Source organism: Canis aureus, chromosome 10 (genome assembly GCF_053574225.1).
Source record: "Canis aureus isolate CA01 chromosome 10, VMU_Caureus_v.1.0, whole genome shotgun sequence".
In the NCBI taxonomy this organism is placed as follows: Eukaryota; Metazoa; Chordata; class Mammalia; order Carnivora; family Canidae; genus Canis; species Canis aureus.
This window is the reverse complement of record NC_135620.1, coordinates 15,497,602-15,512,287: the sequence shown is the minus strand read 5'-3', so window position 1 is coordinate 15,512,287 and position 14,686 is coordinate 15,497,602. Positions and strand designations below refer to the sequence as shown.

Sequence of the window (14,686 nt, the reverse complement as noted above, 5' to 3'; positions counted from 1 at the left end):
GTTTTTAAAAACAAAATTCTCCTTCCACCTGTGTCCTCAATAGCAATCAGATAAAGGCTCTTCTCCTCTAGAGTTCACGTACCATTTTCAAGAGGAAATGATCTAATCTGGTAATATAAATAAAACCTAAATCAACAGACCTCAACAGCCCACTGAGATTTAAATACAGGTCTTCTGTGCATCCAGCTATAGTTAATGAGAAAAGAAAGACGTGTTCCAGGAGCCCAGCCCTGAGCCAAATCAGGAAATCAAGGAAGTTTGTTTTCGGCATCTTGCAGGTTTCACTGTGGGCATTTTTACTTTCCTTCCTCACGATCCCGTCCACGCTCTGCTCTCCCCTGGCTCCCTGCCTCCCAGATAAACATGCACACGTTTCATCCAACCCCTTGGCATCTGCTCAGTTTCTCTTCTCAACTTGCTGCTTTCAACCCTGCTCAGTCATTAAGTAATAATTCACCTTTGAACAGATAATGACACACAGAGGGACTCCACGGAGATGTGAGGTTCAAGATAGAAGCTTCTAGCGGAGTGGGCAGGTGAGTGGTGAGTTGGGAACTCTCGGGAAGGCCGGTCCACCTGCTGCCGCCTCCTCAGCCTGGCACGGGCCTATCCCCTTTCTCTCTTGTTGCCACCGCAGACGTGGGGTTTGCTAACTGAGATCACTGATTTTTTTCTTTCTTTCGTTTACCTCTATGTTCCAAAATCCTCAGAAAGCTGGAAAGCATTTCAAACTAGCAATTGTGGATGTAAATAACTGAAAACAATAATGTAAAAATAGAGCTGGCTGCTCCCAGTGTGTTTTCCAGAGCGGCGGCCTTGACACGATTTGCCAGCTGGTTGGAAATGCGAGGCCTTGGGCCCAGCCCCCACCCACGGATCAGGATGCACGGAGATTCCAGGTTATTCGCATACATGTCTAAGTCTACAAAGTACCGCCCTGTCTCTCAGTCCTTACCCACTAGCTACCTAGGAATCGCGGACACTTTCTTCCTAATGGAAAATGCCATGGTGACGTGGAGACTGCTTTCCCACTTAGCCTTCAAAGGACGATTTAGGGAAGAAATATTAACTTCGAATAGTCAGGTTGAAGAACGTTCTGATTTTGTTCACCTGGGCATTTTTGGCCTATGGAGAAGGAGTATGCTCTTATCAGATGGTGGTAAATTTGGAGGGAACAGATTTTAATGTGAAGATAAGATAGATTTATAGTCACAAGAATTTTCACAGTTGGGAGGTAGGGGCTTCAGGAGGTGTTGTGGGCTATAAACAAAGTGAATGAATGAAAAGGAGTTACTTAGAAATCCAGCCTTGGACTATGTAACCTCTTCATGGTGTTGGAGAAGTCCAGGTTATTCATGTGAGTTATTTCAAAAGATCTTTTTTGATTTGTGGACCATGTGTTTCAATGATGGCACCCGATTTGGTTCTGACCATAGTAGAGTTACAAAGGATTTTATTACAGGAAGATGCACCATTATCAGATTTAAGACTGTGTTACTGGTAAAAGCCTATGAAATACACCGCCAGGGAACATTATGTTTTAGGTCATGCTGATCTACTTACAGTAAACTAGACAGTGATGAAAATAGTAAGTGGGATCCAGGACCATGTTTGCACTATCTGCATCACCCTCGCCCTAGTATTTGCTACAGTCTGAAGAAGAATACGTTGTACTTTGATCATTTGCTGCTGAATATACCTTATCACAGCATCCATTTTTCTTGTGTTTTATAAGTTACATAATGCTACAGTATAGAACTGGACTCACCTTTTTAATTTTATCACTAAGCATATTTTAAGATATTTTGAAAGATTGTTTTCCAACATGTAAACATGCATGATTAAAAATGTGCCTTTTCATTTTAAATTTTTAAATTTAAGTGTAATTAATATACAGTGTTATAGAAGTTTGAAGTGTATAACGTAATGATTTAATGATTCTTTACATTTCTCCAGGCTCCTCAAGATAAATATACTCTTAATCCTCTTTATTTCTTCCATCCTCCTATCCTCCTCTACTCTGGCACATCAGTCTGTTCTCTGTATTTAAGAGATTGTTTTTGTTTGGATGTTTGTCTCTCTTTGTTCACTTGTTTGTTTCTTAAATTCCACATATGAATGAAATCAGATGGTATTTGTCTTTCTCTGACTGAATTATTTCACTTAGCACTATACACAAGTTCTGTTCACATTGATGCAAATGGCAAGATTTCATTCTTTTTTATGGTTGAGTAGTATTCCATGATACATATTTATGATTTGCCAGCTGGTTGGAAATGCAAGGCCTTGGGTATATATGTATGTATGCTTATATGTGTGTGTGTGTGTGTGTGCGTGTACATACACACACATACACACCACCTCTTCTTTATCCATTCATCTGTTTTTAGACACTTGGGTTGCTTCTATATCTTAGGTATGGTAAATCCTAGAGCACTAAACATAGGGGTGCATATATCTTTTTGAAGTAGTGTTTTTGTTTTCTTTGGGTAAATATCCAGTAGTGGAATTACTGAGTCATATAGCAGTTTCATTTTTAATTTTTTGAAGAACCTCTATACTGTTTTCAATAGTGGCTGTACTAGTTTGCATTCCCACCAACAGCACAGAAGATTTCCTTTTTCTCCACATCCTGGCCAACACTTGCTATTTCTTGTGTTTTTGATGTTAGCCATTTTGACAGGTGTGAGGTGATACCTCATTGTGGTTTGAGTTTGCATTTCCCTGATGATAAGTGATACTGAGCATCTCTTCATGTGTCTGTTGGCCATATGGATGTCTTCTTTGGAGAAATGTCTATTCAGTTCCCATGCCCATTTTTAATTGGATTATTTATTTTTTTTTGGCGTTGGGTCATTATAAGTTCTTTATATATTTTTGGATAGTAAAGCCTTAGTGGATATATCATTTGCAAATATCTTCTTCCATTCAGTAGGTTACCTTTTTGTTTTGTTGGTTTCTGTATAGAAATATGACGTTAAAAATACTAATTTTTAAGAGCATTCCTAACTTTAAAAAGTATTAAAAAATAATAGATGAGTAGCTATTTGGAAATCTGGTTTGTTTGGTGGAGAAGTGGCAAGATCTAGAAATTTGTTCTTTTCCCCTTCAAAAAATTAATCTCCTTTGACCCATTGTATTTTTTGAAGATGGCCACAAATACATTTCACATCTCATTTTCCTGCAATGTGACTTTGAAATTCTTTCCAACAACAGTTGAGTTCTACATTGCTTCCCTTTGGCATCAGGCAGGCTTTGATGACTGGACCAATGGAGTGTGGTGGAAGTGGTTCTATATGAATCTGAGGCTGGATTGTAAAAAGCCATTTCAGTTCTGCCTTGCTGGAATATTGGAATATTTCACCCTACACTACCTACTCATTAAGCTTTTAGCCTCTATATAAGCAGTGCTACTATGAGGAATTCCAAACCAGCCAGATAGAGTTCATGGAGAGGCCCTGAGACTCTGGGTAGCCCTGTCTTTCATTGTTGCAAATCCACCAAATGAGAGACCTTGAGTCAGAGCTATTCAGTTGAATTCTTGACCCAGAGACCCCATGAGAAAAGATCAAACAATTGTTCTTCTTTGAAGTCACTAAGTTACTGCTTACAAGTATTTTATTGCTTCCTGGCTAACAATATTTTGTGTTCTCATGCCAGTTTTCGGTAGTGATATCTTAATCTGAGATAAAAATAACGTTGGTGAACTGGGAATGGTGTTGTCTAAAGGGTAAGGAAGATTTTTGAAGGAAAAATGGTGGAGGTAGGATGTTGGCATCCCATGGATAGTGGCAGAAGAAAATAGAAATCACTAGTACAAGAATGCCTTTAGCTGGGGCATTTGTAGGGCAAGGAGAAGTTAGGTAACAGAATTTGGGTAATGAATTTGGGGACCAGATTATAGGGGTTATTACAAGGCAAAGTGAATTTTGATTTTCATCTCTGGACAAGGAGAACTAACTGACACTTCATTTTGCATGTGCGCATGTATTGGAGGAAGGGTGGTGGTACTTACCTAATTGCTGTAGCACAGTTATGATTGTACATAAAGTGAAATGGATCCGATAAACTTCATCATGATTCCCATCTGAATACAGTACCAGAATCTGCTCTTTCATGCTTGGTCTTCATAATTTGTTTTTCATGTGGCAAGGGCACATGCTCACATTTCACGAAAGCAGAAGGAATATTGCTCACAGCTGTATTTGGGCCACTCTTACACTCCAGAGATTTCACTCCTTTTTTCTATTTTTATAACCATCTTTGTCACTTTCACTTCTTTCCTTTTTTCCCCTTTTAGATTCAGCTGCAGCCGTATCCAATAAAACACAGTGACAGATAGATGGATCTTACAGAAAATCTGCTGATTGCTCTCTCTGTAAACCTCAACTGTAAACAATAGAAGGACATTTGTTTCTCTGTCATGTTTCTTTCAGTACATAAAGATGAGAAACCAAATCAATGTTCGGAAAAAAGAAAAAAAAGAATACGTTATGGTTGTCTCCTAGTTGGCTTTTTGGTAGTCATTCTCTCTTACAATGGGCTTCTACGTTTTGCCCATCTATTTCACCGGGGACAAAAGAATGTCTATTCTTCTAAATTTCAAGTTTCTGGGTGAGGGGACTCTAGAGAAGGAAGCCAGATCCAAATTATTGACATATGTTGACTTATTTTATTCCTCTGATTCTCTGAAGTACCATAGCTGCAATATGGTGTAACATCTCAGAAATTATATGTGGAATATTCAAGAATATGCTAAGTACTTGGTTTAGTAAAAATCTAAATGTGCAATAGTTGCTTATTTAGTTCATAAAGAACCAGGATATTAACAAAACGAGGTCCAATGTTCCATCTTCCTTTATCACCTGTTGCTACCCCCAGCCACTCATTGACATAGACACTGCAAAGATCTTTTGGGTTCACCACACAATGAGTCAAGTCTCAGTTTAGTTTGGGTTGTATAGACATATGCTCTGTCTTGGTAAAGATGACTTAGCTCTACCTAGACACCAGTGTTTCTTCTTCTTCGAAACAGGACCTTCATGTTTATACTTGTCACAGCTGGAAAATGCATCCCTTGGTCAGTAATATAAGGCACAAAAAGTACGCTTTTGTGCTTTGTGGCAGGTGAGTGACTCGGGTCCCTTGTGGAGGCACATGGACAAGGATCCAAACAGCAGTACAGATGGATAATTTAGGCACCATGCGGTCCCTTGGGGTTTGTACTGCTGGAAAACATTTTCAGTCCCAAGTAATAAAAATGACAGACTGTCACTCAGCCTACATGGAATTGTATCCTGTCATCTTTATTCAGGAAAATCTCTCTCTGAAGTCAGTGGGGGGTTTTAGACTGAGAATGGGCATAAAATGTGCCCCTTTAAGTAAAGACAATGGAATTAATGATTAGCTGAGCAATTCAGAGCACATTTTAGTGACATGTATAAGAAATTATGGAAATTGCACAATTTCTCTTATAAGTGCATCATCACATTACTTGGTATCATGGTAGCCACCAATTTGTTTCTGAGGATGGATTTAACTGGCTTATTCATAGAATTCCACAGGGAAAATTGCTTTTCTTTTCTTCTTCAAAAGTCTATTAAGAACCTCATTCTATCACAGAGTTCTGGCTATTTGAGAGCAGCGTGAAGTACCCAATGGGGATTTAAAAATAACACCCTTTACTTAATTCTTTGAGGATTTTTGCATAGAGTTAACCTGGCAATGAACATGGTAGCTGGAACTCAAATGTTATTCCAATGGAGAAAAGAGAAAACTAGCACAATCACAGGAAGTCATTGGAGAGACCCAGAGCCAGACCCAGCCCCCTAATATGTGATCTAAAGATAGGAAAAACTCTTCCTCCTCCTTCCTTCCCGTGACACACAGGCATGACAGCCGCCTCCACATGGTGAGGGTGCCGGCTTCATATTGTTGCTTATCCTTAAAATAGAGTAATTTTTAAAGTTAAATTTCTCTTTAAATTTCCAAAGTTTTCTTTTGGTAGTTATTTAAGATGAGATAACTATATATGTAATACATGTGTTACATATGTTCTATACATGTCACACACACCCTACAGTGTCCCATACATTTACACCTTATAATGAACACATTTTTACACCTTGAGACAATGGCATTGATTGGTACAGGATAGGTGAGATGTTGGAAAAATGCAAGAACAGTTTATTGCTTCCAGTTTTATTTATTTATGATGTAAAGATAGTATTTATTTGAGAGAGAGTGCACCAGAGTGGGGGGGAGGGTGGGGCAAAGGGAGAGGAAGAAGCAGACTCTCTGCTGAGCAGGGAGGTCTTAAACCCAAGACCTCCAGAACATGACCTGAGCCAAAGGCAGATGCTTAATCAACTGAGCCTTCCAGGCACCCTGGATGCTTCAGGTTTTAGAATTCCCTCTTAGACTTCTCTTTTACTTCTCCTCTTGGTATATTTTCTTCCTCCATCACTAAATATTCAGCGAATTTTGCATTAAATTCAACCAGATGATGGGCACAGGTAAGTGTCTCCCCTTCACTCTGCCACATTCTTGGGCACTCCATTTGGGGTGCCAGCTGCTGGTGTACATGAACCACATCAGGTAGTCCCTTCACTGGCCTTTTGCTGTTCCTTCACAGAGTTGCACTGTTGTGGTCTCCATTCATTCTCCATGTGCAGGTGGTGTCACAGGATTTGGACATCACTTCATCTCGATGTTCCACGCAGATTTTTATCTTTCCCTCTATCAGGCTCATTTTGGTCTGCAACATCTCTTGAAGAAGTGCCAACAATCTGCTAATCTCCCCAGAAAATTTTGTTGAGATGATAGGTTCCATCGTCTCTGCTCTGGATAAATATCATAGTGGATTTTCCTGCCCAAGAGGCAGTGAGCAAATGAACATAGATTGTTGGCTGGGATGCCACCGAATAGGATACAGCCTAGAAGAGGACCTGACCAGAACTATGAGGTCTGGATATCCAATATGAGAATAGATCTCTTTGAATTTCTTCCACCTGCTGCCCAATGGCAACTTGTCCGATTTTCTTTTGAGAACAAATGATTGCCAGCTAAATGTCTTATTATTTCCGAATGCACTTCTGATCCTGGTGGCTTCAATTCCTGTCCAAATCCAAGTATAAAAAACAAGAGAACACAAACAGATGCCATTGCTCCTCAGTTCTTGCTTGGAGAAGTAGAGCGAGACAGGCCCAGAAACTAGATCCTCATGTAGTCGGTGCCATTGGATGCCTCTTTCCATGCCCACACACTGTAATTAAAGAAGAGAGACATCACCATGGAACCAGATCCGAGGCTCTGTCCAGTTGAAAAGGTCACCGCTGCAAATGAGCAATTAGTGCTCCCTGCTGCTGTGGAGGCTTTGGCTGCAGAAGGAGCTGCCGAGACACAATGCCTGGATAAACCAGCTTTGTGATCTGCTTGTCACAAGTCCAGTTGTTAGGGGGCTGCCCTGAATCACAAAGGATAATGCTGTCTGGATTGGGAAAAGTGAGATTGTGAAAACGCGGCCGTCAACAGAACGGAACAAAGGGATACTGCATGTGTTCGTGGGAAGGATGTGGTGGACCAAGCACCGGGGTTGTGGCTTTGAAGCCTCATTATAAACCTTAAATATTTGGGAGCTGCTTTCTCTGGCAGTCTCAGAGCTCGGCAGCAAAGCTTTGTTGCTACTAAATGGGGATTTGAAAAAATGGTGAGGAATGCCAGGGTTAAATTGACTGTGTTATTCGCACTTTCTCTAAGAATCAGCTGCTTTATTAGGGATTGTCCTTAAGATTGTTTCTTTGAAAACCCAGAACCTCTGCTTTGTTTTCATAGGGGTGGAAAGTTGAAGCGGAGAAAAGAATAGAGGAGGGCTTTGTGGCAGCCCTTACGTGAGGAAGGATGGACAGTGGGAGGAGGGGTCGAGGGAGGGAACATTCTCCCACGAGTCCGGGCCTGTCCCAGCCCCCACCCTTCCAAACCCTACAAGACAGTGGGCAGATAGGGTTTTTGGGAGCCTCTCTGTAGCCAGGGGTTTGACCTTGAGGCAGATGACCCCCCCAACACACCCTCCAAGGTAGCCTGATAGAAACTTCATTTCTTTGCCCACTTCAGTCAAATCCACAGAAAGAATGAAGACAATTCTCATCTTCCCAGCCCCAAAGGCAAGATTTTTTTGATATTACAGACAAAGCCCTGAAATTGCATTTGACAAGAGAGGCCCCAAATAGTGAATCATCTAAGGTTTTGACACATGAATCAGATTTTCCCTTTGTGTTACGAGGTAAGCTTTCAAATTGTAAGATGATCAAGCTGTGTTTCACGCAGAGGAGGGAGGCATCTGCCTCTCCCCACCCTCTCCTCCTTGGGGTGTCTCCCTGAACACAAAATAGGCCCTGTTTTTATATAGGTTCAGACTTTTTGATTCTACGGTGGAAGGCTGGGATGTCTTCTGATGCTCAGACCCATAAGTACATACCTCTAAGATGGATTTGGAAGTCGCACGTAGTCGTACGGGAAGTCATCTCAGGAAACAACATCATAATTGTTGTTTTCTCCTCTTGCATGTAAACTTGGGTGAAATTCTGCCCAAACTGTCCACATTTTCCTGCATGAGAGTCTGACATGTCAACGCCTAAATTGTGTTCTCTATCATCTGCTTTGGAATGGGGAGGTCTTTGGTTGGCAGGATTGTTTTCTTTCTCTCGCAGTGGTCAAGGGACTGAGAGGTGCACTGAGGAGGGGAGGACCAGCCAGAAGGGAAGGAGCGAACAGAATGGGACACAGGCCCATCTAGATGCTGGAGCGTGAGGCAGTGCAGGGTGAGGAAGGGAGCTTACTGATTTCTAGAAGCTTCTCTTACCTTCCCTGGGGTCCTGCCTCTGTTCATCTCTGATGGGGTTATTAACTGAGCGGGCTCCATCACTCACTCAGCTTGCAGCTCTTTCAAGAATACATTTTCCTAAGTTTGGGTTTTGAAACCCCATGATCTCTTCTTATATGCAGCTTGCCTGAGCCTCGTGGAGGTTGAGGCTGCAGTTGGTGCTAACTTCTTGGCACTAAAAGCTGCTTTTCTTTATAGAAGCTTGGCTCTTTTTACTGAGGCATTTTGTTGTCAAGCCCTGAGTTGACAGCATGGAGTTACTATCACTCTTCCAACAAAAACTAAGTTTATAAGCTTGTAATTAGTGTTTAATGTTTAATATTTACACAGAGCTTTGTAACAAAAAGAAAAGGAAACGTAAGCAAAAGAAAACAGAAACACATTGGAACAGGGTCATGGAATGATAGGAATTCATATAAAACCTAAATGACACACACATATACACACATGCACGGATGAAGCCTCCATTCTTTCTGAATAAGAGGTAAGGACTTTTTAGATAATCACTGGTAAATTCCCAAAGCATTTTCTTATCGTTTTTTTTTTTTTTTTAAAGATTTTATTTATTCATTCATGAGAGACAGAGAGAGAGAGAGAGAGGCTGAGACACAGGCAGAGGGAGAAGCAGGCTCCATGCAGGGAGCCCGATGTGGGACTCGATCCTGGGTCTCCAGGATCAGGCCCCGGGCTGAAGGCGGCGCTAAACCGCTGAGCCACCCGGGCTGCCCTTCTTATTGTTTTTTTTTTTTTTTTTAATCATTACTTCTCTTTTTCTAGAAGTAACTTTATTCAGTAATGTTATAGAGAGTCCAGGTAATGACACTTTGGGGTTTTGGCTGTGGATTTTATTTTATTTGTAGGGGAGTAAAAAGCATTTCTCTTTGGTTCTTCTGAGTTCTTGGCTGAGACCTCTGTAATAAAAGACAGATTAACAAGGGAAAAATATACATGCACATCATGTATATATGGGAGATAGCCAGGGAAGAATGAATAACTCTCTGAGGTGGCCTAAGCCACCAGATTCAATCTCATTGTTAAAGTTCCCCCCAAAGGGGTGTGTGTGTGTGTGTGTATTCTGAAAAACAACGGTAGTTATGAAAAATACCAGGAAAGGCCAGGGTAGGTTTTGTTATGCAGATTTAAGATATATTCACCATAAGTAAGATTTTCTTCTGATTTAGAGTCTTTTTTTCCCCCTTGTAAATGGGTGTTTCACTTATAAATGTAAATATCCTTTATAGAACAGTCATTTCTACTCTGTTTTCAGAGCTTCTCCTATTTCTCAAAATAACCCCCTCAAAATAATCCTTAAACCAAAGAGGCTTATTTTGGGGTGGTATGCTTTGCTGCCCCTAATATTCAATATGCTGCCTCTGCTGAGGACCTGGGTCTTTTTTACTTTTTCTCTTTCCTTTTTCTTTCTCTTCCTCCTTCTTACATGGTTTATTTCTCTTTGTTCAGTGTATTTCAACATTTAAATTCATAATAATGCAAGTACGTTTTAATGGTAAGATTACTAGTAAAGTAATAATTCTCATGAGTTGTCTCTAAGCCATATTTCCTCTGAATTCATCACCACTCTTTCTAGATTGCTGTATATTCTTCAGGATCACTTTCTTTTCATATATGTATGTGTATAGATGTGTGACAGTGTGTGCATGAAAAGAATATTCAATTTGTAAGTTAAAAAAAACAATAGCTAACATTTTTGGAATACGTATATTCCAGGCACTGCTATAAATGTGCTACATTTAATCCTCTCAACAACACTATGAACTTAAGTATTATTTCTATCTGCATTTTACTCATGAGAAAACTAGGAGCCCAGAGAGGTTAAATAACTTGCTTAGGGTTGTACAGTCAGCAAGTGACAAGGCCTGGATTCATAACCAGGTCAATACTTGAAGCTTCTGTGCTCAATTTTACTCTGACATTAATGATAGTCTTAGGTAGAAATTATACTCTATACAAGCAACAAAGTGGGGAGCTTCTTCTATAGCAATACATTCTAAACTTCTTTATTCTTCTAAATTATTATATAGTCTTTCTTTTTAGGAATGGGCCATATTCTATTTAGCTGTTACCTATTGCTCAACTTTTTGGTTGTTACTCATTTTTCACCATAAATACTTACTGAAAAGCCTTGTATTAGGCTTTTCTTTTCTTTTTTTTTTTTTTTTAAGATTTTATTTATTTACTCATGGAACACACACAGAGAGAGGCAGAGACATAGGCTCCCTGATAGGGAGCCTCATGAGGGACTGGATCCCAGGACCCCGGGATAATGGCCTGAGCCAAAGGCAGCTTTTCAACCATTGAGCCACCCAGGGGTCCCTAGTATTTTCATGAACATGTATGGGTGTTGTCTCAGCAATACAAGCGACGTGGGGATTTCTGCCTTGATATATATTGCTGAGCTGATTTCAAAACATTGCACTCATTTCCATTTCAAATCTGTATTGTGTGAGAGTACTATTTTCCCTTTTGTCAACTTTTGATGTTACTGATGTTTAAATTTTTTGCCAACTGGATGAGAGAAAACTTGTCCCATTGTTTAAACCTGCTATCTTCCTATGCACATTAGTCTTATTCCCCCCACTTCAATTTTATCTTTATATTTTGCTGTCATGAGTAGCTGCTCTAAATTTTATTGCAGCCAGGATTTTCCCCATCCATCCCATCTGGGGCTGCTGATGAGGTCTTAACTGCAATTACCTATGTCCATCACAATGACTAGCACACAGTCAGTACTGAATAAATAACAATTGAACAGATAATCAAATTTTATTGACTTCTCTAGGTCCTTAACTTCCTAAGATTAACTCTCCCCAAGTACATCTAGGTCCATATCACACATGAGCACAAACATGCTAGTTGAGTTGTAACTTTCAGTGGTCACATGGCCACTTGGTGCTGCTCTCGACTCCAGGCCCTTTGGTATTTACAGCTCCTCTCAAGCATGTGCTTCCCTCCCAGTGGCAGTATCGACCACGGGGACTGCGTTAGTAGATGCCCTGACTGTGTGGCCAGTACTGTGCAGTGTTCTGAGCCAGTGCAGCAGGAGAAGAGGAATGGTTCATTCCATCTCCACCATTTCTTAGAGGACTCTCACAGCAGTGTTTCCTGCATCCTGCTTCTCTAAAAGTCTAGAAAAATAGTTCTTTTTAAGTTTTTACCTACAATCAATATCTTTTTAAAGGAACACATTTCTAGGAGGCAAAGTTTTTCTCTTGGGATCATTTTTTGCCCGCAGAGTAACCCCAGCTCTGCCTAAAACTTGCTTGTTGACCAGTTCATCAAACGATTGCAGACATGCCTGAATGCCAGCATTAGTCAGTGGTGTGCTCTTAAGCCTTGTCCTCTCCACAGCTCCCTGAAATCTCATGCTTTCAACTCTTAGAAAAGATAATTTTTGATAAAAGCTGTTTCATTAGAGGCAGAGGATTAAAGCTTATAGTACTAATTTTGAAATGCTTCTGTAAGGAATTTTTTGGTAACTGTTTTTAAAAGAAGATTTCTTCATTTATTCTGCAAACATGTATTTGATGCCTAAGATATGGTGATTCTGGGATATAAACACATAGCCATGTCTTCAAGGGGATGATAAAGACACAAAAAAATTAGGTGTGACCAAGCGTAGCACATACTGTGATGGTCTGGAGAAGATGTGGAGGGGCCAAATGGGGAGTGTAGAGAATTCTGTCATAGGGGATGAAGTAACCCTCACTGTCAAGATGATGTTTCAGCTAAGAGGATCCTTTTTTCTTAGATATGGGTAGCTGAAGTTATGATGACTGGTAGTAGCTCAAGAAAGATCTTTTCCCTCTAAACAGACGTTGAGCCTGAAACTAAAACTAAACCACTTCCAATAAATGTGAGGACATTTTTAAAGTTTCTATCATATGAATTTTGTAAATATTACCTAAAGTACTCTGCTCTAACAGGAATATTGTGATAATATGAAACAAAACAGACTTTCAAAAGTCCCTCAAAAACTTGTAGTTTGGGCAGCCTGGGTGGCTCAGTGGTTTAGCGTCGCCTTCAGCCCAGGACCTGATCCTGGAGACCCAGGATCGAGTCTCACATCGGGCTCCCTGCCTGGAGCCTCCTTCTCCCTCTGCCTGTGTCTCTGCCTCTCTCTGTGTCTCTCATGAATAAATAAACAAAATCTTTAAAGCAACAACAAAACAAAACAAAAAAATTTTAGTCAAAGGTTACTTTGAGAGAAATCTGATCATCGTGGCATAGAGGCAGTTGATTTCATTTGCCTAACCTAAGGGTTGATCTATGTCTTTATATATTCTAGATTTTTAAATGTATGTATTTAATATTCTGGACTTTTAAAATTGGGCTTTAAAGAAATAGAAAGTAGTTTAAATGAACTCAAGCTTTTCAGATATTTCCTTTAAGTTCATAATGAAATATATACTTATACGTGCAGGGGGAATAGGAGAACATCAACATCTTTGTGATGGTATTTGTTTTATTTTTAAGGTCAGAAGATAACATATAGATCCCTGGAATTTTTAAGAAAGCAGATTAGAACTTATATTCTCTAATTTTTGATGTTTCCAAGTGAACCTAGAAAGAAGCAGAGTGGAGATGAGAGGTTGGCATGTGTGAGCATTAGTCCTCCGAGGGATACATGTTTACAGACAGTGTTTGTTGATTCCTACAACAGAAATAATGAACGTGTACTATATATTGGGTAATGTGTGTGCAGTAGCACATGGAAGAATAGGTTTTTTTTCTCTTTAAAGAATTCACAGTCTACTTCAGTAGATGTGGGCCTAACTATGTACTTATAATGCAGTACAGTAAATACTCTGTTTCTAGCTGGTCTTTTACTAAATTAGAACTATAAACAAAAGATGTTTTATGGGAGCTTAAAGGTGGGAATTACTGACCTGTCCTTAAGAACTGAGAGAGACTTAACATGTTAAGAGAGACTTAACATTATCCATGTTTTATGGATAACGAATATATAAGTTTTTTTGCTTTCTCTAAAAAAAAAGCAATTATAAAACCCATAAAGAATAAAACAAAACAAACACAAAGGAATATGGTCCAAATACAGAACAAACTCAAATATGAAATGCTTTCTTCTAATTAATGATTTTTAAGAAAAAGTCATTCATTTGACTGAGTGCTTAGTTCTCTTGATCTTTCTCTTTTAAATGGTACAAAATCATGACTTTGGACCTATGAAATATAATCCTAGCACCATGCTGAGCTATTTTACATGTCAGAATAATCCAAACACTTAGACTGGTTCAGTCTTCACCTAGCTAAATACTCATCCTCAGGTTAAAAAAGAATACTCCAAGAAAGCGATTTTCATTAACATTGCATTAACTCAATAACTAAAAATGATAAGATTAAGTTAGTTATCTTGGGGAAGCAGAATGGAGAACAATGTAGACAAGGATGATTTTTGAGAATTTAAAATGACTTCTGCACTACTGTATGATCTTTTTTAAATTCAAATTCAGTTAGTCAACATACAGTGCATCATTAGTCTCAGATGTAGCTTTCAACAATTTATCAGTGCTCATCACATCACCCAATTACCCCATCCCCCCACCCACTTCCTCTCCAGCAACCCTCAATTTGTTCCCTATAGTTAAGAGTCTCTCACGGTTTTTCTCCCTATCTGATGACTTCCCATTCAGTTTTCCCTCCCTTACCCTATGATCCTCTGCACTGTTTCTACTATTTCACATACAAGTGAAACCATATGATAATTATCTTTCTCTGATTGACTTAGTTTGCTCAGCATAATAACCCTCCAGTTCCATCCACATT

At 39.6% G+C, this 14,686-nt stretch overlaps 1 long non-coding RNA gene across 1 annotated transcript in view; it reads left to right on the top strand.

Moving 5' to 3' along the window:
- Positions 1–316: 316 nt before the first annotated feature.
- The window catches only part of LOC144322010 (uncharacterized), a 40,801-nt gene continuing 26,431 nt past the window's right edge, over positions 317–14,686 (top strand). Inside the window, exon 1 of the long non-coding RNA XR_013387573.1 lies at positions 317–536. This is a non-coding gene — a long non-coding RNA (uncharacterized LOC144322010). The remainder of the gene's footprint in view (positions 537–14,686) is intronic.